This window comes from Heterodontus francisci, chromosome 10 (assembly GCF_036365525.1).
Source record: "Heterodontus francisci isolate sHetFra1 chromosome 10, sHetFra1.hap1, whole genome shotgun sequence".
Lineage (NCBI taxonomy): Eukaryota > Metazoa > Chordata > Chondrichthyes > Heterodontiformes > Heterodontidae > Heterodontus > Heterodontus francisci.
The window spans coordinates 31,725,823-31,753,385 of NC_090380.1; the positions used below are offsets into that span (position 1 = coordinate 31,725,823).

At 42.4% G+C, this 27,563-nt stretch overlaps 1 protein-coding gene across 4 annotated transcripts in view; it reads right to left on the reverse strand.

Annotated features, from left to right (window-relative positions):
• sh3kbp1 (SH3-domain kinase binding protein 1) overlaps nt 1–27,563 on the reverse strand; it is a 316,125-nt gene that overhangs the window by 273,108 nt on the left and 15,454 nt on the right. Inside the window, exon 2 of one of the 4 annotated variants that reach the window (XR_010975811.1) lies at nt 5,689–5,840. The exons of the other annotated variants lie outside the window; for them this stretch is intronic. The gene's annotated coding sequence lies outside the window, so the exon portion shown is untranslated. The remainder of the gene's footprint in view (nt 1–5,688; nt 5,841–27,563) is intronic. 4 annotated transcript variants of the gene reach the window in all.

A 27,563-nucleotide genomic window follows, 5' to 3' on the forward strand; every position in this document is an offset into this window, starting at 1 on the left:
TCCACCATTGTACATCTAACTTTCCTTTGAATCCAAACACTTGTTCTATTCAATTGCATAAGCAAAACACAACAATTGGTATCAGCACTTAAAGCTGCATGCACTCAACCATCTAGCACATTGCTCATTTGTTTGTTGCGTGTATTTTTGACTGCTGAGATTATATTGCCTTACAAGAATTTTTACAACTGTCCCACTTAATAAAGCAACTGGGTCTGAGCAACCTACTGGGTTCTGCAGAAAATATTATACTCACATCTATCATGGGTCTCTCCATCTAGCCTCACCAATGAACATTCCATGCAATGCACACAAGATTCTATGCAACATTCATCATATAACCTTTGTGCTGCTTCACTACAATCAACAGGACTTCACCTGTGACCAGTATTTAAAGTACTGGATGGCGATGACTCTGGCCAGGCGTGTTACCTCTCTTTTGCTGTTTTTTCTCCCACACATCCTTCATTACAAATGGCATGGAAACGAAACAACAGGTCAAAAGCGCAGATCTGGTTAAAGACACACACACACACAGAATAGCAGATCCTGAGCGAGAGACCGTTGACGGTTAATCAGCCATAAGTGCAAGGCATCAGTTTGCATTAAAACGACAACACCAGTTAAAAGAAATCAGGCCTATCTGCATTTGAAATTGGGAGTTTTGATGCATAATCTTCAGTCAGATATTCTTCCCAGTAATCATCAGTAACTGGATTCAATCTTCTGAACTATTTGGAAAAGGCTGGCTCACACCAAGGTGGGAAGGAGAGCATCAAAATTAGTGTAAAAGCAACTATGCAAAACAATAAGTAAACTATAAAATTTAAAACTATGGTAGCCTGCTGTACCATTACTCGGATCTGATGAAAATGAAAGATCATCTCTCAAGTTGTTAAATGTCACTAGAACTGGGAGCGCCAACTGAATTTTTGTGTTACAACCTACCTGACCACAGCTGCAGGTACTGCTATCCTAGTTTTTAAAAGTTTGATCTCAAGGAAAATATGACTGAAAGGGCAACGCTGCACCCACAGTAGCAGCAAAAGCCCAATAAAAAAAACATGGCTCAGGCCCACCTTTAGGATCCCTGCCAAACACGCAAGTTAGTAGGCCTACGCACATTACATCTAGTGAAATAGAGGGAGCAATGTTGAAAGTGTTAGAAAAGGCTTAGCCAAAACTAAGCAAAGCTTAAAATGATAGACAAATACATAAGACAATTAGAATACAAATTATTACTTACAGATAAAGAAAAGCAAAAGTAAAATCAAAAACCAAGTGCAATGCAGACACTGCCTTTAATAATTCAACTACTCTGCACTGCAAGTAGCATCATAAACACAATTCCAAAATGGATTCTACTTCAGAGAGAATCTACCTGCAGTAAAATATGCTACACATGCTAGTTTCATTTATGCATCGTATTGGGAACTGCTAGATGCAAGGCAAATTCTGAGCTATTCTGAGGTCTAATGTCACTACTTGGGGATTAGATGAGAGAACCAATTTCAATAATTGCACATTAATAAAAGTCGAGCAAAAATATTTCAACTACTGGCAATATTACTTGGTCATTTTCTTTTTACTTGACTATGGGGCTAGTTGCATTTTTCATCTTGATCACAATAGCTTTACATTGAGCAAACAATTCCTCCCAAACCTCCTTTCACCCATCATCTGCAACCCGTCCCATTTCCTGCAGAGTTGAAAGATCACTTGTGTAGAAAATGGGTATTTTCTTCCTTCCATAAGTGTAAAAATTTCTCCAGAAGTCAGAATTTTGGAAATAATTAAAAATGAGCTTCACATAATTTAGAACTTTTATTGCACTTTCTAAATCTTTTCTTAAGAATGTGAGAACATAGGAACATAAAAACAGGAGTATGCCATTCAGATCATGGCTGATCTGACCTCAACTCCAGTTACCCACCTTTGCTCCATATCCATGGATATCCTTATATAACCAAAATCTATCAATCTCTGTCCTCAAAATTTAATCTGACCTTCCTCACGTCTTCCCTTTTAAAACAAATAAAGTGCTCAAATAGATGTGTTCAGCAGGTGATTCCAAAAAGTGCTTTCAAAAAGTTGTAAAAATATGTAAAATATTAGTGTAATTCATATTTATCCAATACATCTGGTGATCCAATCAGAAATTTGTATGCAAGGTAAATGCACAGAAGCACATTTTCATGTTTGAAGATAGTGTATTTGGTTTGTGGAATGCAAGACATAAATTTAATAGCATCTGTATGCCCAAGTCTTTTTTTTAAAATTAACTCCAAGGTGAAGAGGTCACACCAATTATGAAAAAGTTCACCAATTATGAAAAGACTCAAGGTAAATCAGAACTAGATGACAAGTTTGGGTTTTTAGAAGCCTGAAGACTGTAGGAGGAAGGGAAGACAGATACTCAATACCACAATTTGAGCAGGTTTGAAACAGAAACTGTGGGATGAGTCTCAATTGCAACAGTGAGAAAGCGCATGTAAATGGCAATTTTGCAGCTTAGGAACAGAGAGAAAGTCAAGGCAGAATGAGTATAGCAGTTATTTTTCCACCAATTTTCCATATTCCAATGAAAAAATGTTTTCTTGCTGGGGTATGTTCCATGGGGACTGGCCACCTTCTAGTACATAACAAAAGCAATTTGCTGGAAATCAGAAATAAAAACAAACTGCTGGAAATATTCAGCAGGTCTGACAGCATCTGTGGAAATAGAAACAGTTAACGTTTCAGGTCTGTGACCTTGCATCAGCACCTTCTGGTACCTTGTCCAAGTGATCATTCTCCTATTGTGAAGCAAGATAAGGAACACCAAGCTATTCAAAAACAGTAAAATAAAAGCAAAATACTGCGGATACTGGAAATCTGAAATAAAAACAAGAAATGCTGGAACCACTCAGCAGGTCTGGCAGCATCTGTGAAAAGAGAAGCAGAGTTAACGTTTCGGGTCAGTGACCCTTCTTCAGAAGTCGAACACAAGTTATAGCCATCTTGGCAGGAAGGGGTCTGAGCTGGGGAATGCTAACAATGTTGAACTGCTTAGACTGGCAGTCCGAACCTGGAGACTGAAGTTGGATGTTAGAAGTTTCTGGTACAGAAATGAAGGCGGCCCTCCAAAGCTGCATTGGCTAACCTCAAAATGAATGGCCGGGGTGGGGGGGGGGGGTGGGAGGCAGTTAGGAGCGGGTAATTATAAGCAAATATCGAGAGGTGGATAGAATCAGTGCCAAAGGAATAGCTGTATTATAAAATACCAACCTTAAAAAAACTGGATACATCTTACAAGAAGTTACTAATCATACTTCAAAGTACATAAAATGGAAGACCAATGCCACTGAATAGGTACCCGAATCCCACTTCTTTTGACAAATTAGGTGCACTGAGCAAAGAATTCCATTGCTTTAAAAAAAAATTTACTCATCCAGTGTTAGCTTTAAGCGCTTCCCAGTCAAGTCTGGTTCAGTAGCATGCACAGCAGAATTCCCTTCCAGCAAATGTTAGTATAATTCTCTGTCCCCCTTCCAATGCAATTACACATGCCTGTGCACAATACTGAGCAAGCATCCTTGACAGAGGTTAGGATTACACCATTATCTGAGCTGGACTCTCCAGGCATTCGTGGGCAGAATTAGAGTAGGGGGTGCTTTACTCTCCATCTAGAAATGTCCCAGGTGGCTCTTCAATTACACTCAAAGTATTTCAGGGAAGAAACACTTTGCATGTTGCAAAATTGGTAAAAAAAAAAATGTTTTTGGCTAAAGCAAGAAGTCAGTTTTTAAACACACATAGCTTCAGTTAAGTCTTTCAAGGATAACATTTTAAAAGTTACAGGATGCTTAAAAGGTGATTCCTTAAAATCAACAAATTACGTATAAACTGCAATCCATATATTTATCAGATAAACAATTGAACGATTGGCTACATTCATATTCTACTATAAGCCCAAGACTTAGAGTGTAACAATTAGTAAGGCCCAAGTTGTACTGCAGCCAATGACAGGCTACAAATGCACTCTGCCAATCACAAGAGTGTTGTGCTTTAAATCCCAAGTTCTACTGTCACCTTTGAATCTCTGAAAGTGGATTCAGGTGCACAATACAAACTGGCAGGAGAACTGCAGGCTAAGAGCTCAGCTCCCCTTTCTTTTTAAAAAAAGACTCTAAAGAAACTAAGATTCGAGAGTCGGAGGAGGGGAAGTTTTGGTGCAAGCATTGTAAATTACAAATTTTCACACCACACCAGCAGTAGCTCTTCAACATTAGTTTCATCATGCTGCTAGTTTAGGGTTACAAATGTGCCCACAGACAACCACATCCCACATATTACATAATTTCCTGTAAAATCTTCCTCCAGTTTATAGTACTTCCTCCAAGCCTATCTGCAGATACAACATCACTATACCAACAGAAATCATTTGCTGTTCCATTAACTCTATTCTGCAGAACTGTGTACATACACAGAATAGACAGGTAGCTATATTACATTTAAATAAATATTGAAGTTGCAAAGTACAACTCAAAAATTGAGGCTTGGAAGCAGGCTGCATCACCAGGATATTACCATAAGATTGCAACAGACTAATTATTTCCCCAGAACTGGTCCCAATGCCCCAGAAATCTGAAGCCCTCCCTCAAGCACCACCTCTCCAGCCACACATTCATCTGGGATATTCTCCTATTTTTATACTCACTAGCACAGGTACTTGGGAGTAATCTGGAGGTTACTACCTTTGAGCTCCTGCTTGTTAATCTCTTTCCCAACTCCCTAAACTCAGCCTGCAGGACCTCATCCCTTTTTCTACCCATATCATTGGCACCAATGTGGACTGCGACCTCTGGCTGTGCACCCTTGCCCTCCAGAATGCTCTGTAGTCACTCGATGATATCTATGACCATTGCACCAGGAAGGCAACATACCATCCTGGAACCACGTCTGCAACCACAGAAACACCTGTCTATTCCCCTAACTATAGAATTCCCTACCACTATTGCTCTCTTGTCTTTTCTCCTCCCTCCCTGCACACCCATAGTGCTCTGGTCATGACTTTTGCTGCACTCACCAGAGGAACTCTCTCTCCCATCGGTACTCAGAACTGAATAACGGTTACAAAGTGGGATGCACTCTGGGGAATCCTGCACTACCTGCCTTGTCCTTTCTTGTCTGTCTGGCAGCCACCCAGTCCCTCACTAAATGCTCTCAAGCTGCACGGTGACCACCTCCTGAAACATGCTATCCACGTAGCTCTCATCCTCACAAATGCACCTCAGTGACACCAGCTGCTCCTCAAGTCCCAAGATTCGGCTCTCAAGTTTTTGCATTTGGTGGCACTTCCTGCACATGTAGTTGTCCAGGACATGGATAGGGGCCTGGAGGGATGTGCATTCGACAGGTGTGAGCAGCCCCGCCATGCCTCAAATTATTTATCTACTGCACTAAAATTGGAAGTTAAATAAACACAATAAAATGGTTATAAATAGAACAAACGAGTAACCACCTACCAACTACTGGTATTTTAGTTTCTACTTAGAGAAATTTTTTTTTTAAATATCTACTAACAGTTAAATCTAAGAAAATACCCACCAAATACTCACCGACTAGCTCCCTGTGCCTCGCCACTCTCTCCCCCTTGTGCTGTTTGTAGCTCCAAAGTCTCACCCAGCCAATCACCTACCTGCTTACCTGTGATGTCACACCTCGATTTTTCTTTCCAATCGTGTGCTGTGCTGTTGATGTGCTCTGCTGCTATATCTCTGCTGGTGATTCCCGTGCTCTTTTTAAACTCCTTTCTCCTGATGTACTCTGCTGCTGTGTGTTTTGCTGCTCAGTGCTTCCTAGTGACTCAGTATGTTGGCAAAATAAAGTGGGAAGGAGAAAGGAAATCAAAATAAATAAGAGCAATGATTAACAAGAAAAAGTTGGCTCCAACATATACTCCGCTTGTAATCAAAGGATTTATTTAGTTTTGAAATACACACCTGAAGCTGATGGGAAAATCCTAGGATTAATGCAGTTGACCAGTTCTCCAAATGCTCAATTGTATATAGCGTAAAGCACATTCAAACAAACGAATGTACACAAAATTCTGCACTCATTTTTAAAAGCAAGGTGAATCAAATAGACCTTAGCACATGCAAACTCTAAATTTTTCTTCTCCCCCAGGATTCAATTTCACACCTCAACATTTCTTATATCTGCCTCCTACATAAAGTACATACCCACACCCCCACCCAAAAAAAAACAGAACCCCAAAACATCTTCCCAAGTAAGCTATTAAAGATTCCAAGTGGACAGGGCAAGGAAGAAAGAAAGGGAAAAAGAACAAACTCAAAGGTGTAAACCCTCATGGGACTCCTGGCCAGCAACGTTCTACGCAGTCATGCAAGATGCAATACTGTTACACAAATAAATACTTCAATTGCACAATGGACAGACTCAACAGTTGTCTTGTGTTTAGAGCTACAAAAAGGGAGTATGCAAAGAAACTCGCAAGGGGTTTCAAAATCAAAGACTTTTTAAGTTATATTAGGAAAAGACAAGTTGTTGTTGGAAGAAAAAGAAATGTGGGCCTCTTGAAAACTGATAACTGGGATAGTTAATGAAAATAAGGAAATGGCAGACATGTTAAATAATTACTTATCAGTATTTACAGTAGAGGGAGAGGTCAGCATGCCAGACACCTCAAGGAAACACATCCTGAATCAGGGACAGGGACTGACAAAATTAATAGTATGCGAAACAATAGTATCTAGAGGATAGAACACAATGAAGCAGAAGTCAATCCACATCTGGAGTACTCTGAACACCACACCTTAGGAAGGATATATTGGCCTCAGAGGGAGCGTAGTGTAAATTTACCAGGATGATACCTGGGTTCCAAGGGTTAAATTACGAGGAGGTTACCACAAACTAGGGTTGTACTGCCTGGAAATTAGGCGGTTAAGGGATGATTTGATTGAAGATTTCAAGATATTAAAAAGGGGAACAGAAAGGGTAGATATAAACTATTTCCACTGGAAGGAGAGTCGCGAACGAGGGGCACAGCATAAAAACCGATGCCAGATCTTCCAGGAGTGAAATGAGAAAACACGTACACACAAAGGGTGGTAGAAGTCTGAACTCTTTTCTGCAAATGGCAATGGATATCAATTGTTAATTTGAAATCTAAAATTGATGGATTTTTGTTGACCAAGGTGTGGTTGTGTCCAAGGTGCAAGACCAGTGGAGGGGCGTCTGCAGACCTTATCTGAATTGATGACTTGTTGAATGTACTGCTAGGTGGTCTGATTCCGGGATTCAAAGCTTGTATTTTTTTTCCTGAGACAGTCATTTACTGGAAAAAGAAACTGAAAGCTAAAGCAAACAGTCCTACAAACAAAGGTATGACCAGAGACATGTGACTGGAGCTCAGGTTTCAATTTAGAAGAATACTCTGCAATGGGTGGAAGCTCAAACAGCCAGCTGTTGTTCTAAAGTAACACTGCTGAACTGAAACAAGCTGGGAGCTATTGGCTTTAAAAACAAAGACTTGATTCTGGGAGCTGTCGTTCAGTGAGTAGAGTACAAGTTGCTGGAGCTGTTTTCAGTGACTTAGAGTTACTTAAGGCAACACTGGTGGAGCTACGTCATCAGGACAGTTGTTAGAAACCATATAAGTTCCAGAAGGGTGCAAACTTTGGGTGGAGACAGAAATCGGTACAGTTCGGATTGCCAGGAAACTGCTATCGCATGGAAATCGGCATTTGCTTCTTGGAAGACCGGATTTAGAGATCTACTTGAAAAGTTCAAGACCTGAAGGACTCTGTGGCTCTAAGTAGTACTATCTTTGCCGAGTGGACTTCTCAGAAGAATTGAGAGAACTATCTTTCTTACATCTGATAATTAACAACATGCAATCTTTCAGAAATATATATCAACCTTAACCGTTACTTCATGTTTCAGTTTTGTTGGTTTTGGTTTAAGCGTTGAAGTAAAATTTATAAAAGTGAAATCTTGTTGTTTTGGATTTTTTCTCGTGTCCTAAATTGGGGTGGATTGGATTCTTTTGGTTTGTGATCTCCACGGGGATCATGAAATATATTAAGGGATAAATGGGTAAAGGCACAATATGGAGTACGTTCACAGATCACCCATGATCTCATTGAATGGTGGAGCAGGCCTGGGGGCTACTCCTGTTCCTATAGATCTGAGCAACAAAGCTGCATCTACTTGCACCTCTAAAGTAGGGGTACTCATTATGTGGGCCACATGCCAACTTGATCTCTCACAAGACTCCACTATGGCATGAGACAGAATCCAATCCTTCCACAGTCAGAAGTCATTCTCACTTCCCTACTTCTGTTACACACCACCACCAACTTGAGTTCTGGCCAGAGATGATACTCACAAAATGCACCAGTGTGTCAATAAATCAATGTTCAAAACAGAGTAGAAAAAAAAACCAGGCTCAGCACTTGATCTTGAAATATGTAAACCTACTGAACAAATATGTACAATTAAGCTGCCATGTACTTTCCGGCAAGTTTCACATTAAGATTTCTGCAACACCACCAATTTATAAGCCTGACATGGTCATACTCACGGAATCATACCTTACAGACAATGGGATGGATTTTATGCCAGGCGGACAGGAGCTGGCCACTGACGTAAAAGTCACTGGCGAACCCACTTCCACCAGGCCCGGGAATCCATCCCGCATTTTACAGGACCCCGGGCTTTAATTGTTCAGAGGAAGGACTTCCACCCGCTTGAGGGAGGAAGCCCCACCTCATTGAGCTGCCGGCCAATCTTAGTCCCAGCAGTGCCACCGGAAGCAGCGGCCACTGCTGAAACTGCAACCCAGCTGAGGACATGGAGCCAGGACTACAGGTAAATTAGGGTTGCCTCGCCGGGGTGATCAGTCACACCCCGGCAAGGCAAGGGTGGTTGTGTGAGGGGGTGTCTCGGGTCTTAGAGGTTGTTGGGGGAAGTGGCGCGGCCCTCAATCAGGCACCCTGTGCCCGTTTATCAAGGCCCACCCCCGGGGCGCTGAGAGACTGCCAGTTTTCAGTGGGCGGTCTTTCACGTCTCCCAGATGCCCACTTGCCACAGGTAAAATCCCCGTGGAGGTGGGACGAAGGCTCTGAGGTGGCTGATTAAGGGCCTTGATTGGCCTGGGGTGGGCAGCCCGTTTCCCTCCCGCCCCACCCACCCCCAGCCCACGTAAAGTGGGGCAGAGCTGGGAGAAGGTCGGGAAGGCCTTCCAAAGCCTCCCGCTCAATTTTATGCAAACCACCACCCCCGCCCGCGCCCCCACCACCATCTGGTTTGCTGGGGTGGTGTAAAATTCCAGCCAAGGTCCCTGACACCACGATCACATTCCCGGGTACGTCCTGTCCACCGGCAAGACAGACCCACCAGAGGTGGCAGCACAGTAGTGCACAGTCGGGAAGTGGTGGGGGAAGAGAGGGAGTTGCCCTGGGAGTCCTCAACATTGACTACTGACTCCATGAAGTCTCATGGCAGGTGGTGAAAAATGGGCAAGGAAACCTCCTGATTACCACCTATTGCCCCCCACCCCCCCCCCTTCAGCTGATGAATCAGTACTTCTCCACGTTGAACACCAATTGGAAGAAGCACTGAAGGCAGCAAGGGCACAGAATGTACTCTGGGTGAGGGACTTCAATGTCCATCAAGAGTGGCTCGGTAGCACCACTACAGACTGAGCTGGCAAAGTTCTAAAGGACATAGCTGCTAGACTGAGTCTGCGGCAGCTAAAAGAACCAACGAGGAAAAACATACTTGACCTTGCCCTCACCAATCTACCTGTCGCAGATGCATCTGTGTATGACAGTATTGGTAGGAGTGACCACCACACAGTCCTTATGCAGAAGTAGTCCCACCTTCACATTGATGACACCCACCATCATGTTACGTGGCACTACCACTGTGCTAAATGAGATAGATTTCAAACAGATCTAACAACTCAAAACTGGGCATCCATGAGGCACTGTGGGCCATCAGCAGCAGCAGAATTGCATTCAACCACAATCTGCAACCTCATGGCCCGGTATATCCACCACTCTGGCATTACCATCAAGCCAGATAACCAATCTTGGTTCATTGAAGAGTGCAGGAGGGCACGCCAGGAGCAGCACCAGGCATACCTAGAAATTGGGGGTTAGCCTGGTGCAGCTACAACACAGGACTACTTGCACGCCAAACAGCAGAAGCATCATGTGACAGACAGAACTCTGCAATCCCACGACCAACGGATCAGATTTAAGCTCTGCAGTCATGCCACATCCAGTTGTGAATTAGCAGTGGACAATTAAACAACTAACAGGAGAATGAGGGTCCACAAATATCCCCATCCTCGACGATGGGGGAGCCCAGCACAACAGTGCAAAAGACAAGGCTGAAGCATCGGCACCCATCTTCAGCCAGAAGTGCCAAGTGAATGATCCATCTCAGCCTCCGCCCGAGGTCCCAAGCATCACAGATGCCAGTCTTCAGCCAATCAGATTCACTTCACATATCAAGAAACAGCTGAAGGCACTGGATACTGCCAAGACAATGGGCCCCGACAACATTCCGGCTGTAGTACTGAAGACTTGTGCTCCAGAACTAGCTGCGCCCCGAGCCAAGCTGTTCCAGTACAGCTACGACACTGGCATCTATCCTGCAATGTGGAAAATTGCTCAATTATGTCCTGTACACAAAAAGGAGGACAAATCCAACCCAACCAATTACCGCCTGATCAGTCTATTCTTGATCATCAAGAAAGTGATGCTAGGGGTCGACAGTGCTATCAAGCGGCACTTGTTCAGCAATAACCTGCTCACCGACACTCAGTTTGGGTTACGCCAGGGCCACTCAGTTCCTGACCTCATTACAGCCTTGGCCCAAACATGGACAAAAGAGCTGAATTCAAGAGGCGAGGTGAGAGTAACTGCCCTTGACATCAAGGCAGCATTGGACAGAGTATGGCATCAAGAAGCCCTAGCAAAACTGGAGTCAATGGGAATCGGGGGGTGGAGGGGGGGAACTCTCCCCTGTTTGGAAACTGAGTCATACCTAGCACAAAGGAGGGTGGATGTGGTTATTGAAGGTCAATCATCTCACTCCCAGGACATCACTGCAGAAGTTCCGCAGGGTAGTGTCCTACGCCCAACCATCTTCAGCTGCTTCATCAATGACCTTCCCTCCATCATAAGGTCAGAAGTGGGGACGTTCGCTTATGATTGCACTATGTTCAGCACCATTCACGACTCCTCAGATACTGAAACAGTCCATGACCATATGCAGCAAGACCTGGACAACATACAGTATCAGATTCCTGGGGGGGTCACCATTGACCAAAAACTGAATTGGACCAGTCACACAAATGCTGTGGCTACAACAGCAGGCCAGAGGCTGGGAATTCTGCGGCGAGTAACTCACCTTCTGTCTCCCCAATGCCTGTTCACCATCTACAAGGTACAAATCAGGAGTGTGGTCAAATACTCACCACTTGCCTGGATGGGTGCAGCTCCAACAACACTCAAGAAGCTTGACACCATCCAGGACAAAGCAGCCCACTTGGTTGGCACCACATCCACCACCTTTACCGACGCAGAGTGGCAGCAGTGTGTACAATATACAAGATGCACTGCAGCAACTCACCAAGACTCCTTCGACAGCCCCTTCCAAACCTGCAACCTCTACCATCTAGAAGGACAAGGGCAACAGATGCATGGGAACACCACAACCTGCAAGGTCCCCTCCAAGCCATACACCATCCTGACATGAACTATATTGCCGTTCCTTCATTTTCGCTGGGTCAAAATCCTGGAACTCCCTTCCTAACAGCATTGCTGGTGTACCTACATCCCAAGGACTGCGAAGGTTCAAGAAGGCAGCTCACCACCAGCTTCTCAAGGGCAATTAGGGATGGGCAATAAATGCTGGCTTAGCCAGCAACACCCACATCCCACGAACGAATAAAAAAAAGCTTTTTTTTCCCCAGTCAGCTGTGCAAATCAAGTTAAAGAAACATACCTGTGGAGATCCAGTCCAATACAAAATGAAAAATCCATTTCACTCCCACCCACCATAACAAGTAGAAAATAAATGTTGCAAAAAAGCTGGACATTATTGATTTCTTGACATATGCCCCTGTTCCACTGGAAATACTTGAGCTTTAGTAACAACTTAGACTTACATAGCACCTTCAACATAAGCAAAATGCCCCAAGGCACTTGGAAGAAGTCTAAATTAAACAAAAATTAAAACTTGAATTAAAAACTTGGTCAAGAAGGTAGGTTTTAGGAGATCTTAAAATGGGAGCAGGGGTGTGAAAGGTAGAATGCTTTAGGGAGGGGATTCCACAGCTTGGGGCCTAGATGGCTGCAGTGCAGCTTACAACAGAGAGATGAAGGGAGAGGGGGAATGCATAAAAGTGACCAGAGTGGTGGGAATGGAGCATTCTCAAAGGATTATATAGCCGAAAAAGTTCAGAGATAGACAGAGGTGAATCCATGAGGATGAGAATTTCAAAATCATAGCATTGATGGACCAGGTAGCAATGTGAGCACATGGCGCGATGAGTGAACAGGACATTAGATACAGAGAAGAAGATATGCCAAGTAAGGGGCAAAAGCAGGTGACATTAAAGAGGTAGAAAAAGAGGCCTATGATGAATTTTAAAATAAATGACTTATCAATAATGAAAAATGAAGCTGATGAATTTAAACGTCAGCCGTAGCTCAACTGGTAGCATTGTTGCCTCCAAGTCAGAGGACTGTGAGTTCAAGTTCCACTCCAGGACTTGAGCACAAAAATCAAGGCCAACACTCCAGTGGAGTACGGCACTGTCAGAGGTGCCATCTTTGATGGGAGACACTAAACCCATGCCCTGTCTGTTCTCTAAAGGTGGATGTAAAAGATCTCATGGCACTATTTCTAAGAGCAGAGGAGTTATCCCAGTGTCGCAGCCAATTATTTATCCCTCAATCAACAATCACTAAAATAGATTATCTGATCATTATCACATTGCTGTTTGTGGAGCTTGCTGTGTGCAAATTGGCTGCCATATTTCCTACAACAGCGACGACACTTGAAAAGTACCTCATTGGCTGTAAATTGCTTTGGGACATCCTGAAGTCGTGAAAGGCGCTATAAAAATGCAAGTCTTAGTTTATTTTCAAATAATGCCCTGGCCACAAGATCAAACAACTCTCATCATAATCACAAATGACTATGTGACTGTGACAGTGGTAAAGGTTACTTCTCGACCTGCCTGAAGATTTTGACATGGTAGACTGTTCCATCCCCCTCAAACGCCTCTCCATTGTCTAACTGGGTGGGACAGCACTCGCCTGGTTCCATTCTTATCTATTCAGTCATAGCCAGAATATCACCTGCGATGGCTTCTCTTCCCAGCCCGCACTATTACCTCTGGCGTCCCCCAAGGATCTATCCTTGGTACCCTATTTCTCAACTATAAGCTGTCCCCGAGGGACAGCAAGCAAAAACGTGAACATTAACCTTTAAATCAAAAGTATAGCTGGGTGCAGTCATCGATCTGAAATGTTAACTCGGTTTCCCTTCACAGATGCTGCCAGACCTGCTGAGTATTTCCAGCATTTTCTGTTTTTATTTCTACTCCACCACCACCCCTCTCAACCCCACCACTGTCTCCAAATTGTCAGACTGCTGAACATATCCATATTGGATGAGCAGAAATTTGCTCCAAATAAATATTGGGAAGACTGAAGCCACTGTCTTTGGTCCCCGCCACAAACTCCAATCCCTAGCCAGCGACTCCATCCCGCTCCCTGACAACAGTCTGAGGCTAAATCAGACTGTTCGCAAACTTGGTGTCATATCTGACCCAGAGATGAGCTCACAACAATATATATGCACCATCACCAAGATAGCTTTTTTACAGCTTTGTAACATCACTCAACTCTGCCCCTGCCTCAGCTCATTTGACAAAACCCCCATCGATGCCTTTGTTACGACCGAGGCGGGAGTAATGCACTGTCAATTCAGTCCCACTGCTCCACAGGTCATAGCATATTATTCAAGTTTCCCTACCTACTGGAAATTAGTGTAACTAAACCTTTTATTAACCCCCCCCCCCCAGAATAAAACAGACCAAACCAGTTATCCTTAAACAATAAATTAACTATTTATTACTAAATTAAATCAAACACTATTGAGATAAACCTATGTCTAAAAGACTTTATAACTTCACATTTATCCTAACCCTACTGCACATACACATGCATGCAAAAACAACAGTTAACCAATTTTAAAATAATCGGTAAGAATAAATAAGTAGCTGGGTTGTAAGCTTTTGTGGGTTACGTTCCCAGTTGGTGAGGTGTCCGAGAGTAGAACAGTCAGATGCCACTCAAAGTCTCCAGGCGAGTTCGACGAACAGACCCTAAGGGACAGGCGTTCAAAACACTTTGGTTGCAGCAGGTGTCACACAGTTCTTTCAACAAGGAGTATAGCAACAGGTCTATTTGGATTTTAAAATTGGTAGTTTCTCAGTAGAAACTTTACTGAGAATTCCAGCAAACACACACAGACAACAGAGAGTCACTTCTGAGGCCAAGACCTCAAAGTTTGGAATTAAAAAGAGGAATTTGCTACCTTCAACAATACAAATGTTCTTTTCCCAGAGGTTTTTTTTTCTGTTTAAACAATAACACAGCCTGTAGCTCATGTAGATTTTTCTGCTGAGATATAGAACGCTTCTTGCTTCAGAGCACACTTCACTGGTTTCTGGATCAAACTGGTTTAAGCCAGTCTTTTACACAGTCAAAAATTACAATATACCATGTGACCTCCTCTCGTTCCTGCTGTTGCCTAGGAAACAGGTGCAGCTGCTGGCACAGTGTGCCCCTTAGTTTTTAAAAGGGGCACTGTTTTTTAAACAGAGTCTTAAAGGCACACTGTTGTTAAACAAATGCAAAAAAAAGTTCTATGACCCTATTCCAACACACTCCTAGCCAGGCCCCCAGCTTCTACCTTCCATAATCTTGAGGTCATCCAAAACTCTGCTGCCCGTGTGTTAACTCGCACTAAATTCCATTCATCCATCACCCCTCTGCTCGCTGACCTTTGTTGCCTCTCTTAAGTAATGCCTCAAGTTAGAAATTCTCATCTTCCTTTTCAAATCCCTCCATGGCCTCATCCTTCCCTATCTCTGTAATCGCCCCCATCCCAATAACCCTCCAGGATATCTGTACTCCGAGTCCTGGCATCTTTAGCACCCCAGATTTTAACTGTTTCATCATCAGCAGAGGTGCCTTCAGTTCCCGAGGCCCTAAGCTCTGGAATTCCCTCCCAAAACCTCTCCACCCCTCTTTCCTCATTTAAGAGGCTCCTTAAAACCTACCTCTGACCAATCTTCTGGTCATCTGCCCTAATGTTTCCTTATGTGGCTCAATGTCAAATTTTGTTTGCTAGCATTCCTGTGAAGTGCTTGGGACGTTTTAGTATGTTAATAGGTGCTATTTAAATTCAAGTTAGTGTTGTTGAGATCTATATAGCTCTGTTGATATCATTTGTCTGTGGGTTGATCTCCAGAGGCTCAATCTGATCCCAGTAGAGATTAAGTTAATGGTTTTAACTGCTTTGCTTGTGGACAAAATGCATGACCATTATACAAGGTACAAAAAGATCACCAGGGAAGATTTTATATTATCTCTGACATTCCTATGAGTGACTGAGGCACATCATGCTGTGACAAATACAGTGGCACAGAGTCTGAAATCTTTTTCAGTTCGCTGTAGATGTGTTTCTATATGTCCGCAGCTATCTGAAAGAGTCCAGATTCTAGGCTACTAACTTAGTCACATCATGGTATGCCTCAGCCACTCACGAGTGTTAAGGGCATCACAAAATCCAGAAAACAATATAATTTTATTTTTCAGATCAATTCTATATTAAATTTCACAAGATCATGTATAATACCATGGTTTCTGTCTCTGCTTGGCACCCACAAGATACCTCAAGGTATTGTTTGGAAACTGAAATAAGAAAAGCAGTTTACTGAAGATAGTCGTGACATTTCCTAACCACCCACCACTGGTACTTCTGGAGAGATACAGAATCACGTCCCTTCAAGTAATCTTAAACCCTACGAAAATCCCAGTAAAGCTACACAACAGTTGTGCCTGAATGCATGTTTTCTGGAATTTATTAGCTTATCTCTGAAACACAAAATGAGAGGCTAGAATTCACAACTTACTGCTGTCTCAAATATCCCAACCATATATACCATTTCCATTTGATACAAATGTACCCATTTAATCTCCATCCATCCCGTCCTTTTCATCGAGCCCCAAGCAGCCACTTCTTTGAGTCTTTTTCAATTTCCCTTTTATATTTTCTACTCCAAGTTTTGATCCAAAAGAGAGATGCATACGCCTCAGCTCCTTTGAATCATCTGAATTCAAGTCACTTTTCCCTCACCCACTACATTAAACCCTCCCCAACATAGGCGGTCAAACTAAACTGTCAAGGGGTTGGGAACCTGAGAGGGATCTCAGATTGGAGGAAAGCAAAACCAGGAACAGGAAGTAGAGAAGAAGTGCGCAAAACTGGAAGGCAGACGAGATGAAGACAAACATCAAATAGGATCGGAATAAGGAATAATGTTAAGACAAAGTTAAGGGTACGCTATCTGAATGCATGCAGCATTCGCAACTAGGTAGATGATTTGAAGGTACAAATGGAAGTAAATGGGTACAATTTCATTGCCATTACAGAAACGTGGTTACAGGGTGATCAGAACTGGGAACTGAATATCCAGGGATATTAGTCATTGTTACGAGATTGCTTCTGTTTCTTTTGTAAAATATGTTTCAAAGAACTTATAGTTGAATCCTGGACATTGATTCATCTGGAGATTGCTGAACTGTGTGTTTTTTTTATTAAAAAAGGTCAACAGAAGGTTTGGGATGGAGTGAAATGTAAACAGACTGGAAGGCACCTGTGTCCAAATAACCCAGCAGGGGTTGTGCTTGTGACTTTGGAAAAATGTTTGCAAAGGAGTGGCAGGCCAGGATTTATAGATGTCACAGGACTTGCATCTGAACAGTTTTGGTTTCATTTTGAACTGTTACAAAAAGTCAGTTGCTGCGTGCCTGCCAGGAGAAGACTGCTGATATCAGCCTCTCTTTGAAGAATCCCTGCATCAAGTGTTTTTACTATTTCCTCCTCTATTTGAAGAATCCTTTACTGCCGCATTGCTGCTATATACCTAAGAAAATCCTTGTTGCTGCTTCTTCTGCTGCATCTATTGGAAGCCTACCCAGACTGATCATCAATATCACCCGGAAAGAACTGTTCTAGGAAGATCCCATTGACTGTCGCCCATTCCCCTTGGGGACACCTCACCAAAACAAAGGACGTCCTTCCATACCTTCTTTTCAGCATAAGTGTTTTTGTTATTCCTTCTATTTAGTTGTAACAGCTGCAAACAAAAATCCTTTTTTCCCCCTGGTTAACCTGTTGTACATGTGAGTGTGCATGTGAGGGCTAGGATAAAATAAAAGGCTTTAATATTTCCATTTGCGTGTACGTTTTACTTCATTATTGGTTGAGACTTGATTTATAATAAACAGATAATTTTGTTTGTTTATTAAAGAAACCTGGTTGGTGTGCTTTATTCTGAGGTGAAATAGAGTATCTGATTGACTGTTTCAGTAAGTGGAAAAAATTTAAATGTTGTGACCTGTGGAGAAGTGGAACTGAATTAACAGTGCACTCCTCCCACCTTGGTTGTAATATCATTTAGGAGGGATAGGCAGAAGGGAAAAAGGAGGTGAGGTAGTGCTCTTAATAAGGGACAAGATCAGTACATGAGTGAGAGAGGATCTTTGATCGAAGGAACAAGATGTAGAATCAGTTTGGGTGGAGTGAAGCAACAGAAAGGGGCAGCAAACATTGGTGGAAGCTGTTCATAAGCCACCAAACTGTGGTGGTAATGTTGGGCATGGTATAAATTGGGAAATTAGAGCTGTATGTAACATGGGCAATACAGTAATAATGGGTGACATCAATTTACATATAGATTGGGTAAACCTAATTAGCACTAATGCTGTGGAGGATGAATTCCTGGAGTGTGTACAAGGTGGGTTTCTGAAGCATTATGTTGAAGAACCAACTAGGGATCGGGGTATTTTAGATTTAGGATCATGCAATGAGAAAGGGCTAATGAATAACCATGCTGTAAACAAGCCATTAGGAAATAGTGACCACAATATGTTAGAATTCTACATTAAGTTTGAAAGAGACAAACTGTTCACATTTAAAACCCTAGTTTCAGAATGAACTAAAGGGAACTATGAAGCTATGAGACAAGTTGGCTATGGTGGATTGGAAAAATACATTAAAGGATTTGACAGTAGACAGGCAATGGCTAGTATTTAAAGAAGTATTACATGGTTTATAACAAAAATCCATTCCTCTAAGACACTAAAACCCAACACAAAAGTTGAATTAACAGTAGCTAACAAAAGAAGTTGAAGATTGCATTGTATCAAAGGAAGTAGCTCATAAGGTCGCCATAAAAGTGGTAAGCTGGAGGATTGGGAGCAATTTAGAGTCCAAAAGGAGGACCAAGATACTGATAAAGAAAGTGAAAAGAGATTATGAATGCAAGCTAGCTGGAAACAAAGGTAGACAGTAAAAGCTTCTTTAGGTATGTGAAAAGGAAAAAAGACTAGCAAGGGCGATTGTGGGTCCATTGCAAGTGGAGACAGGAGAGTTCGCGGTGGAGAATGAGGAAATGGCGGAGACACTAAACAATTACTTTGTGTCTGTCTTCACGGATGAAGACACAGAAAATCTCCCAGAAATACTAGGGAACCAAGTGACTTGTAAAAATTAGGAAATGAAAGTAACTAGTATCAATAAAGAGGTAATACTTGAAAAATTAATTGGAATTAGATAAATCAGCTGGATCAGATGAGCTACATTCTAGAGTATTGAAGGAGGTGGCTATAGAAATAGTGACTGCATTGGCGGTTAGTTTTCAAAATTCTAAAGATTCTGGAAGGGTTCCTGCAGACTATAAAATATAACCCCAATATTTAAGAAGGGAGTGAGATGGAGAGAGACAGAGAGATTTATAAAGGATGAGATAACTGGGCACTTGGAAAATAATATGATTGGGCAGAGTCAATCTGGATTTATGAAAGGGAAATCATGTTTGACAAACCTGTTAAGAGTTTTTTGAGGATGTTACTTGTAGCAGAGATAAAGGAGAACCAGTGGATGTAGTGTATTTGGATTTTCAGAAGGCTTTTGATAAGGTCCCACATAGGAGGGTAGTCAACAAAATTAGAGCACATGGGATTAGGGGTAATATACGGCTATGGACTGAGAATTTGTTAACAGACAGAAAGCAGAGAGTAGGAATAAATGGGTCATTCTCAGCATGGCAGGCTGTTACTAGTGGGGTACTGCAAGAATCTGTGCTTGGGTCACATCTGTTCACAATCTATATAGATGATTTGGATATGGGGACCAATTGTAATATTTCCAAATTTGCTGATGACACAAAACTAGGAGGGAATGCAAGTTGTGAGAAGGATGCAAGGAGGCTTCAAGGGGATTTGGACAGGCTAAGTGAATGGGCAAGAATATGGCAGATGGAATACAACGTGAATAAGTGTGAAGTGATCCACTTTGGTAGAAAAAAAAACCAGAAAGACAGAATATTTCTTAAATGGTGCAAGGTTGGGAAGTGTTGATGTCCAAAGAGACATGGATGTCCTTGTCCATGAGTCACTAAAAGCTAGTATGCAGGTGCAGCAAGCAATTAAGGGGACAAATGGTACGCTGGCCTTTGTTGCAAGGGGATTTAAGTGCAGGCGTCAAGATGCATTGCTTCAATTGTATAAAGCCTTGGTGAGACCACACCTGCAGTATTGTGTAGTTTTGGTCTCCTTATCTAAGGAAGGCTATACTTGTTATAGAGGGAGTGCAACGGAGGTAAGCCAGACTAATCCCTGGGATGGCAAGATTGTCTTAGGAGGACACATTGCAGAAACTGGGCCTGTATTCTTTAGAGTTTCAAAGAATGAGGTGTGATCACATTGAAGCTTATAGGGCGTGACAAAGTAGATGTGGATAGGATGTTTCCTCTGGCTGGTGAGTCTAGAACAAGGGAACACAGTCTCAGAATAAGGGGAAGGCCATTTAAGACCCAGATGAGGTGGAATTTCTTTACTCAGAGGGTGGTCAATCTGTGGAATTCTCTACCTCAGAGGGCTGTGGAAGCTCAATAATTGAGCCTGTTCAAGACAGAAATCGATAGATTTCTAGATACTATATGTTATCAAGGGATCTCGGGATAGTGGGGAAAATGGCGTTGAGGTAAGTGATCAGCCATGATCTGTTTGAATGGTGCAGCAGGTTCGATGGGTCACATGGCCTACTCCTACTTCTTATGATCCTGTCACTCCCCTAACCCTTTGGCAAGCAATGAACTAACTTCCACTCTTCTGAGATTGACATTCTTGCTAACCTCCAGCATTCACCATCAGCAATGGCTCAGTTGCTCTGATGAAAGGTCATCGATTTGAACCATTAACTATTTCCCTCCCCACAAAAACTGCCAAGCCTGCTGAGTATTTCCAGCATTTACTTAGGACTACATAGGATATACAGAACAGAAACAGGCCATTCAGCCCACTTATGCTTCACTTGAGCCTCCTCCCCTCTTTCCTCATGTAAATTAACCCTCTGTTCCCTTCTCTTCCATCTGTTTGTCTAGCCTCTCCTTAAATGCATCTATACCATTAGCAAAAACACTCCCTGTGGTAGCAAGTTCCACATCCTGACCACTCTTTGTGTAAAGAGGTTTCTTCTGAATTCCCCATTTGATTTATTGGATATATTATCTTATATTGAAGGCGTCTAGTCTTACCCTTCCCTACAAGTTTTAGATTAGATTAGATTAGATTAGAGTGGAAATGTTCTCTGTGTCTACTCTATCAAAACCTTTCATAATTTTAAAAACCTCTATTAGATCACCCTTGAGCTTTCCCTTTTTCAAGACAAAAAGAGACCCACCCTATTCATTGTCTCCTGATATTCCTTGCAAGTCCTTTTAAGTCTTTTTGCAGCCTCTCCAGCGCCTCTTTTTTTTTTTTACTAATATGGTGACCAGAACTGTACGCAGTACTCCAGGTGTGGTCTGACCAAGGTTCACTATACAACACTAGCATAACTTCTTTACTCTTCAATTCTATGTTTTTATTTTATTTTTTTTTCAATCTGACCGGCATTACAATCAAGTCCTTTAGTATTCTGAATGGCCATTAACAACTGAAGTCAGCCTGCCTAGTAATTCAGTCCTGGATCTTTCCCTCATCTCCAATGCTATGCATCCATCTCACTGCTGGGCTTTTCTGACCATTGTTTCTTAGCTCATGCATATTCTGCAACAAAAGTTAACCAGTCTTGTTTAAGTCACCAATGATTTCATATAGAATCAGGGAAAGCTTAAGGCACAGAAAGAGGTCACTTGACTCAGTGTCCGTGCCAGCCGAAAAACAATCCACCTATTCTAATCCCACCTGCCAGCATTTGGTCCATAGGCCTGCAGATTACGGCACTTCAGGTGCATATCCAGACTCCTTCTGTATGAGTTGAGGGTCTCTATCTTAACTACCCTTTCAGGCAGTGAGTTCCAGACCCCCACCACCGTCTGGGTAAAAAAGTTTTTTCTCATCTCCTCTAATTTTTCTACTGATCACTTTAAATCTATGCCCCCAAGCCACTGACCTCTCTGCTAAGGTGACTCGGCCCTTCACCTCCATTCTATCCAGGCCCCTCAAAATGTTATACATTACAATCAGCCTTCTCTGTTCCAAGGAGAACAACCCCAGCCTATCCAAACTTTCCTCATAGCTGCATTTTTTCAATCTTGGCAACATCCTCATAAATCTCCTCTGTACCCTCTCTACTGCAATTATATCCTTTCTGTACTGAGGTAACCAGAACGGCACACAGTACTCAAATTATGGCCTAACCAATCAGTTATACAGTTCCAGCATAACTCCCTGCTCTTATATTCTATAACTCGGCTAATAAAGGAAAGGATTCCATATGCCTTCTTAACCACCTTGTCGACCTGTTCTGCTACCTTCCGGGATCTGTGGACATTCACTCCAATGTCCCTCACTTCCTCTACATTTCTCAGTATTTTCCCATTTTGTGTGTATTCCTTAGCCTTGTTTGACCTCCTCAAATGCATCACCTCACACTTCTCCAGGTTGAATTCCATTTGCCACTTTTCTGCCCATCTGACCAGTCTATCAATATCTTCCTGCAGCCAACAGCTATCCTCCTTGCTATCTACCACACGGCCAATCTTTGTGTTGTCTGCAAACTTCTTAATCGTGCCCCCTACATTTACATCCAAATTGTTTATACCACAAAAAGCAGGAAACCTAGTACTGAGCCCTGCGAAACGGCACTGGAAACAGCCATCCAGTCGCAAAAATACCCGTCAACAATTACCCTTTGTTTCCTGCCACTAAGCCAATTTTGTATCCAGCTTGCTGCATTTCCCTGGATCCCATGAAATTTTTTTTTTCAAATCAGTCTGCCATGTGGGACCTTGTCAAAAGCCTTGCTAAAATCCACATAGACCACATCAACTGCGCTACCCTCAATCTTCCTTGTTACTTCTTCAAAAAATTAGATCAAGTTGGTCAAACAAGATCTTTCCATAACAAATCCAATCTGACTATCCTTGATTAACTTGTGCCTTTCTAAGTGACAGCTTATCCTGTCTCTCAGACTAGATTCCAATAATTTGCCCACTACTGCGGTTAGACTGACTGGCCTGTAATTATTCAGTCTATCCCTCGTTCCCTTTTTAAACAGAGGTACACCGTTAACAGTTCTCCAATCCTCTGGCACCACACCTGTATCCAGTGAGGACTGGAAAATGACGGTCAGACATTCTACTATTTCCTCTCTTGCTTCTAACAGCCTTGGGTACATTTCATTCGGCCCTGGTGATTTATCAGCTTTCAAGAATGCTAATCCCATTAATACTTCACGCTCTCCCTATGTTTATCACATCCAATACTTCACACTCTTCCTCCTTAACTACAATATCTGAATCACCCCCCTCTTTTGTGAAGACAGATGAAAAGTATTCATTAAGAATCATACCAACATCTTCCGCGCCTACACACAGGTTACCTTTTTGGTCTTTTGTGGGCCCCTACTCTCCTTATTTATCCTCTTACTCTATGTATTGATAAAACATCTTTGGGTTCACCTTGATTTTGCTTGCCAATATTCTTTCATGCCTTCTCTTTGCTTTCCTAATTTCCTTTTTGATTTCATCCCTCCACTTTCTATACTCCTCTTGGCTTTCTGCAGTATACAAGGGGAGATTTTCCCTGGGTTTGTTCCTAGACACAAATACTGGAAAAATAAGTCAGGTCTGAGGACATAACTGTAAAAGGAACCCAACCAATTTTCCTGCAATTTAAATGGTTGGTTGGTTGGGGGGGGGGGAGAAATCAGACAGTTCTTTTACAAGTTCCATCCATCCAATGTGCTCATATTCAAGGTGTCCAAATGATCCATCAAGCCCAGGCACGGATCCAGAAAACCTCCCCTACAGTGCCAAAACAGACTGGTGTTCAGTGTGATTTTGTTACAGGATATTCAACAGAAAAGAGATATAAAACAGTGGTTCCTGGTGGAATTATTGGTTTAATGCTCAGGCCTTTCTATCTAGGCATGTGAAGCAACTGGTGTCATTCTAGTTGGTATGGCAAGTTTCATACTTTATTATTACTCTTGTCAGATCTGGTACTTTGTCATGCCATTTTGGCCTACTGCCTCAAATGTTCTGCCCATCACAGCTGATATCATGATCAGCCCAAAGCATCTGTAGCCAAATTCCACCCCACTGCCACATCTTGCATATTCGCCCTTTTTCACCCTACATGCTTATTCTTCTGCCACTCTGTTTCCATAGCATTAGCTATCTAACTTTAGAAGACATTAACAACTCTGAAAATATCTAGCCAAGTTAACGATTACCAGCATGGTTTTCAGCAAAGCAATTTGATTTTGGTGACCTCAGTGGCTCTGGTACACACTCTGCTCTTAAGACAATGACAGATGATTCGTCAAAGTGTTTAAGACATCTTTGAAGTCTTTGACAGGGTAGAACATATAGAATTCTCAACAAGTCATCAAATGATCCCCATTACAGCCTTGTTAATGCCCATTTAGTTCCTCACAAATTTCTTTATCTATGCTCTAGTTGATGATTCATCCTACAGCTCATTCCATTAGCTCAGTGGTCTTAGAGGTTCTGCCCTGTTTCTTATTCCTCACATCAGTGATCTTCTCCAATCGTCCAACCCTGTCCATTTCTTTGATGATTATTCAATTCTACACTCAACTTTCTTCAGATTGCATACTCCAATTTTCATTTCTGAACTCAGACAGAACTCCCCCATTCCTTCCACTGCTAGTCTCCATGAAGTCTAGTTCACATTTTCATGCTAAATTGGTCTTTTCTCAGTAATTCAACCCTATAAAAAGGCACAAGTCCATCCAAGGCATCAGTAATCCAATCATACCTGGAAGGCTCCTCTAGCACTGAACAGAATACAAGAACAGAACTGCTCTAATTTCTCCTTATCTGGCTCTGTGTCAAATTCTGTTTGATAATGCTCCTGTGAGGCACCTTACTATATAAATGCAAGTTGTTGTTAATCCTCCAAACTCCCTAATCTAACACCTTCAAATCCTGCACACCAATCACCCCAAACCCACTGACCTGCACTGCTTACTGATCCCTCAATATCTTTGATTTTAAATTCTCATCCTTGTGATTAAACCCCTTCATAGTCTCGTCTCCCCATCTCCATAACCTCTTCCAACCCTGCAACACCAACCCACAAACTCTGCATTCGGCTTCTTGCACATGCCTGCTTCCCTTCGCCAACCACTGGTGACTGTACCTTCAGCCACCTAGGCTCTATGTTCGGGAAATCCCTCCCTAAACTCCTTTCTCTCTCCTTTTAAGAGCTTCTTTAAACCCCAACTCTTGGACCATGCTTTTGATCACCCCTCATCTGGCTAAACGTCCTTTCTTTTCCTGGTCACACCTCAGAAAATGCACTTCAACGTTAAAAGGTGCGATATAAATTATGGTATTTTTATAAAACACTAATGTTAGTTACAGGTACCAACAACTCAAAGCAGCCTGGTCAAGAGTAGTAGGAACTTGAATTAAAGCATGCCCTGCTTTAACCCAGGAAAATGGATATAGCTTGCTGCTTTTAGCCACATTATATTTTTGGTTTCAGATACCGCATTGGGCATTTGCAGATGCACAAATGAAATCTAGGGCTTGCCCAATGATCGGACATTTTGTACAATTCAGCAAAAGCATTAAATTAGACATCTGTTGAACATGATTTTAGAATCTAGAGACGAGTCCTTTTTTCATTAAGTAAATTTTATCTGATTAAAGTACAATCCTCAATTCAAAAACAATTTTCTTTGTAACATATCTAACACAAATTATCTTAAAGTAATATGCCATCACTAAGAAGTGGGAGGAAATCAACAAAGCTAATAAAAGCAATAAAACTTTCTAAGTGCACAAGACCCAATAGGCTTGCACTGGTGTTACATTTTTAAACAACAATGCCTTGGCTTCCCGATGCATACAATCAGCATACCATCAAGTCCCCAGCCTCAGCTACATTACAATATCGTAGTGAAAGAACCAAAATTTACACTGCATTAACCTGGAGGTTTGCAGAAATTATATCAGTGACAAATCAAAGAAAGAGTGGGTGGAACTTTCAGTATATGCAGCACTGTCAGTTATAATCCAGGCCCCCTGCTCAATACAAAAATTAGCTTCCATGCAATTCCTATGAAGCAAAACCTACCCTTGTACGAAAAGGGAGGATTGTGAACTTCTGGGTGAACAGTTAACCCTTTTAACCTCAGGCTATGTATTGGAAATAGCACAAGCTATCACCTTGCACTCTCTCCACTTGACCAAACAAGACAGTGACAAACTGTTAGCTCCTAATAGATATATACTGCAGCCTCTGGACTAGGTCTTCAGCTCACTCGAGTTACGGTGGTGCAATGAGACTCCATTGTGATTAATAGAAGCAAAAGCAAAATCGAATGAAAATAAATACAGAACTCAACTTCCACATTACAGTAATCTAGCAAATCATTTGAGAGATCCTTAATCCTTTGCAGTGCACATTAAACTAAGTTTGTGATGAAGTAAAACATGGCTTTAATATCAATGGAGTTCCTTCACATCACAGTAACTCAGACAACTGAACAGAAAAGCTAGCCAAAGGCTGCAGTATTAGCCTATTAGGAGACCAGTGAGCCTACAGCAGTCAATCAAATCAGCTTTCAAAAGATGCAATGAGTAGCAGGAGACACCACCTGATGGGACAATAATCCTAACCAGCTCACACCTACTGGCTTTCAGCATGGTGTCAAGGAATGCAATACCCAGAATGAAGTATCCATTGTTCTGCAGAGAATGCATAACTTAGTTAAAAAGACTTGCATTTATATAGTACCTTTCACGACCACCAGACATCTCAAAGCGCTTTACAGCCAATTAAGTACTTGTAAATTGTAGTCACTGTTGTAATGTAGGAAATGTTCAAAGAGCTACTAGGGGCATCAAATCAGATGACCAGACTTCACGTACCAAGCTGCAAAACCCAAAACCTCCGTTGGTAGAAATCCATTTTAAAAGCCTGAGCAAGATAGTCCCTTTAAAATTAAATTTAAAAACATATACACAGTAATAACACAGAAAAGACTCATGGGGCAGGATTTATCAATTGCAGGGGGGGGGGGGTGCAGGATGCCCCCACATCAGGATTAAATGGGGTCCCGTCCCTACAATATGTTGTGAACAGTCACCCGACAGCAATATTTATAGCATTGGCCAAGTAGCGGCCAGAGGGCATGCTTGCCGTCAGAGGGCCAAGGGGAGGCCCTACAGCACTAAAGCTGCTGTAGCCTGCCGATGCAGGTAAGGGAGAGAGAGGGCGCCTCCATCTTGAAGCACCTTTTCAGCACTTTTTACAAAAGAAGGAAACAAATGGCCAGAGCTACCAGACAACCATTCTGGCAAAGTAGGAATGACAGCTGCAGGGTCGGGAGCCGTGGGTGCAGGGCGACTTCAAAGTGTTCCTGGAGTGATAGCCTCCTGGTCTGCTGCAGGGAGGCTGCCTCCAGGCATCTGCTACACTCCGGATACCACATGCCAACTGAAAAATTCCAATTAGCCTCTGTTCAACGGCCTTAATTGGCCCTTTGAGTTAAATAAGCTACCCACCACTTGTGGGCAGGTAGCCATTCCCTGCCCGATATGGCCTCCAGCAAAATATGGCCAAGAGTTGGGACCATAATCGGGAAACTGGCATGCCTGCCAGCCACCCTTCCAGCACAAAAATCCTGCCCATGATCCGAAGGATGGACTCCTGCTCCCACACCCACATCTTGACGGATTCTTTGAAAAAATGTTT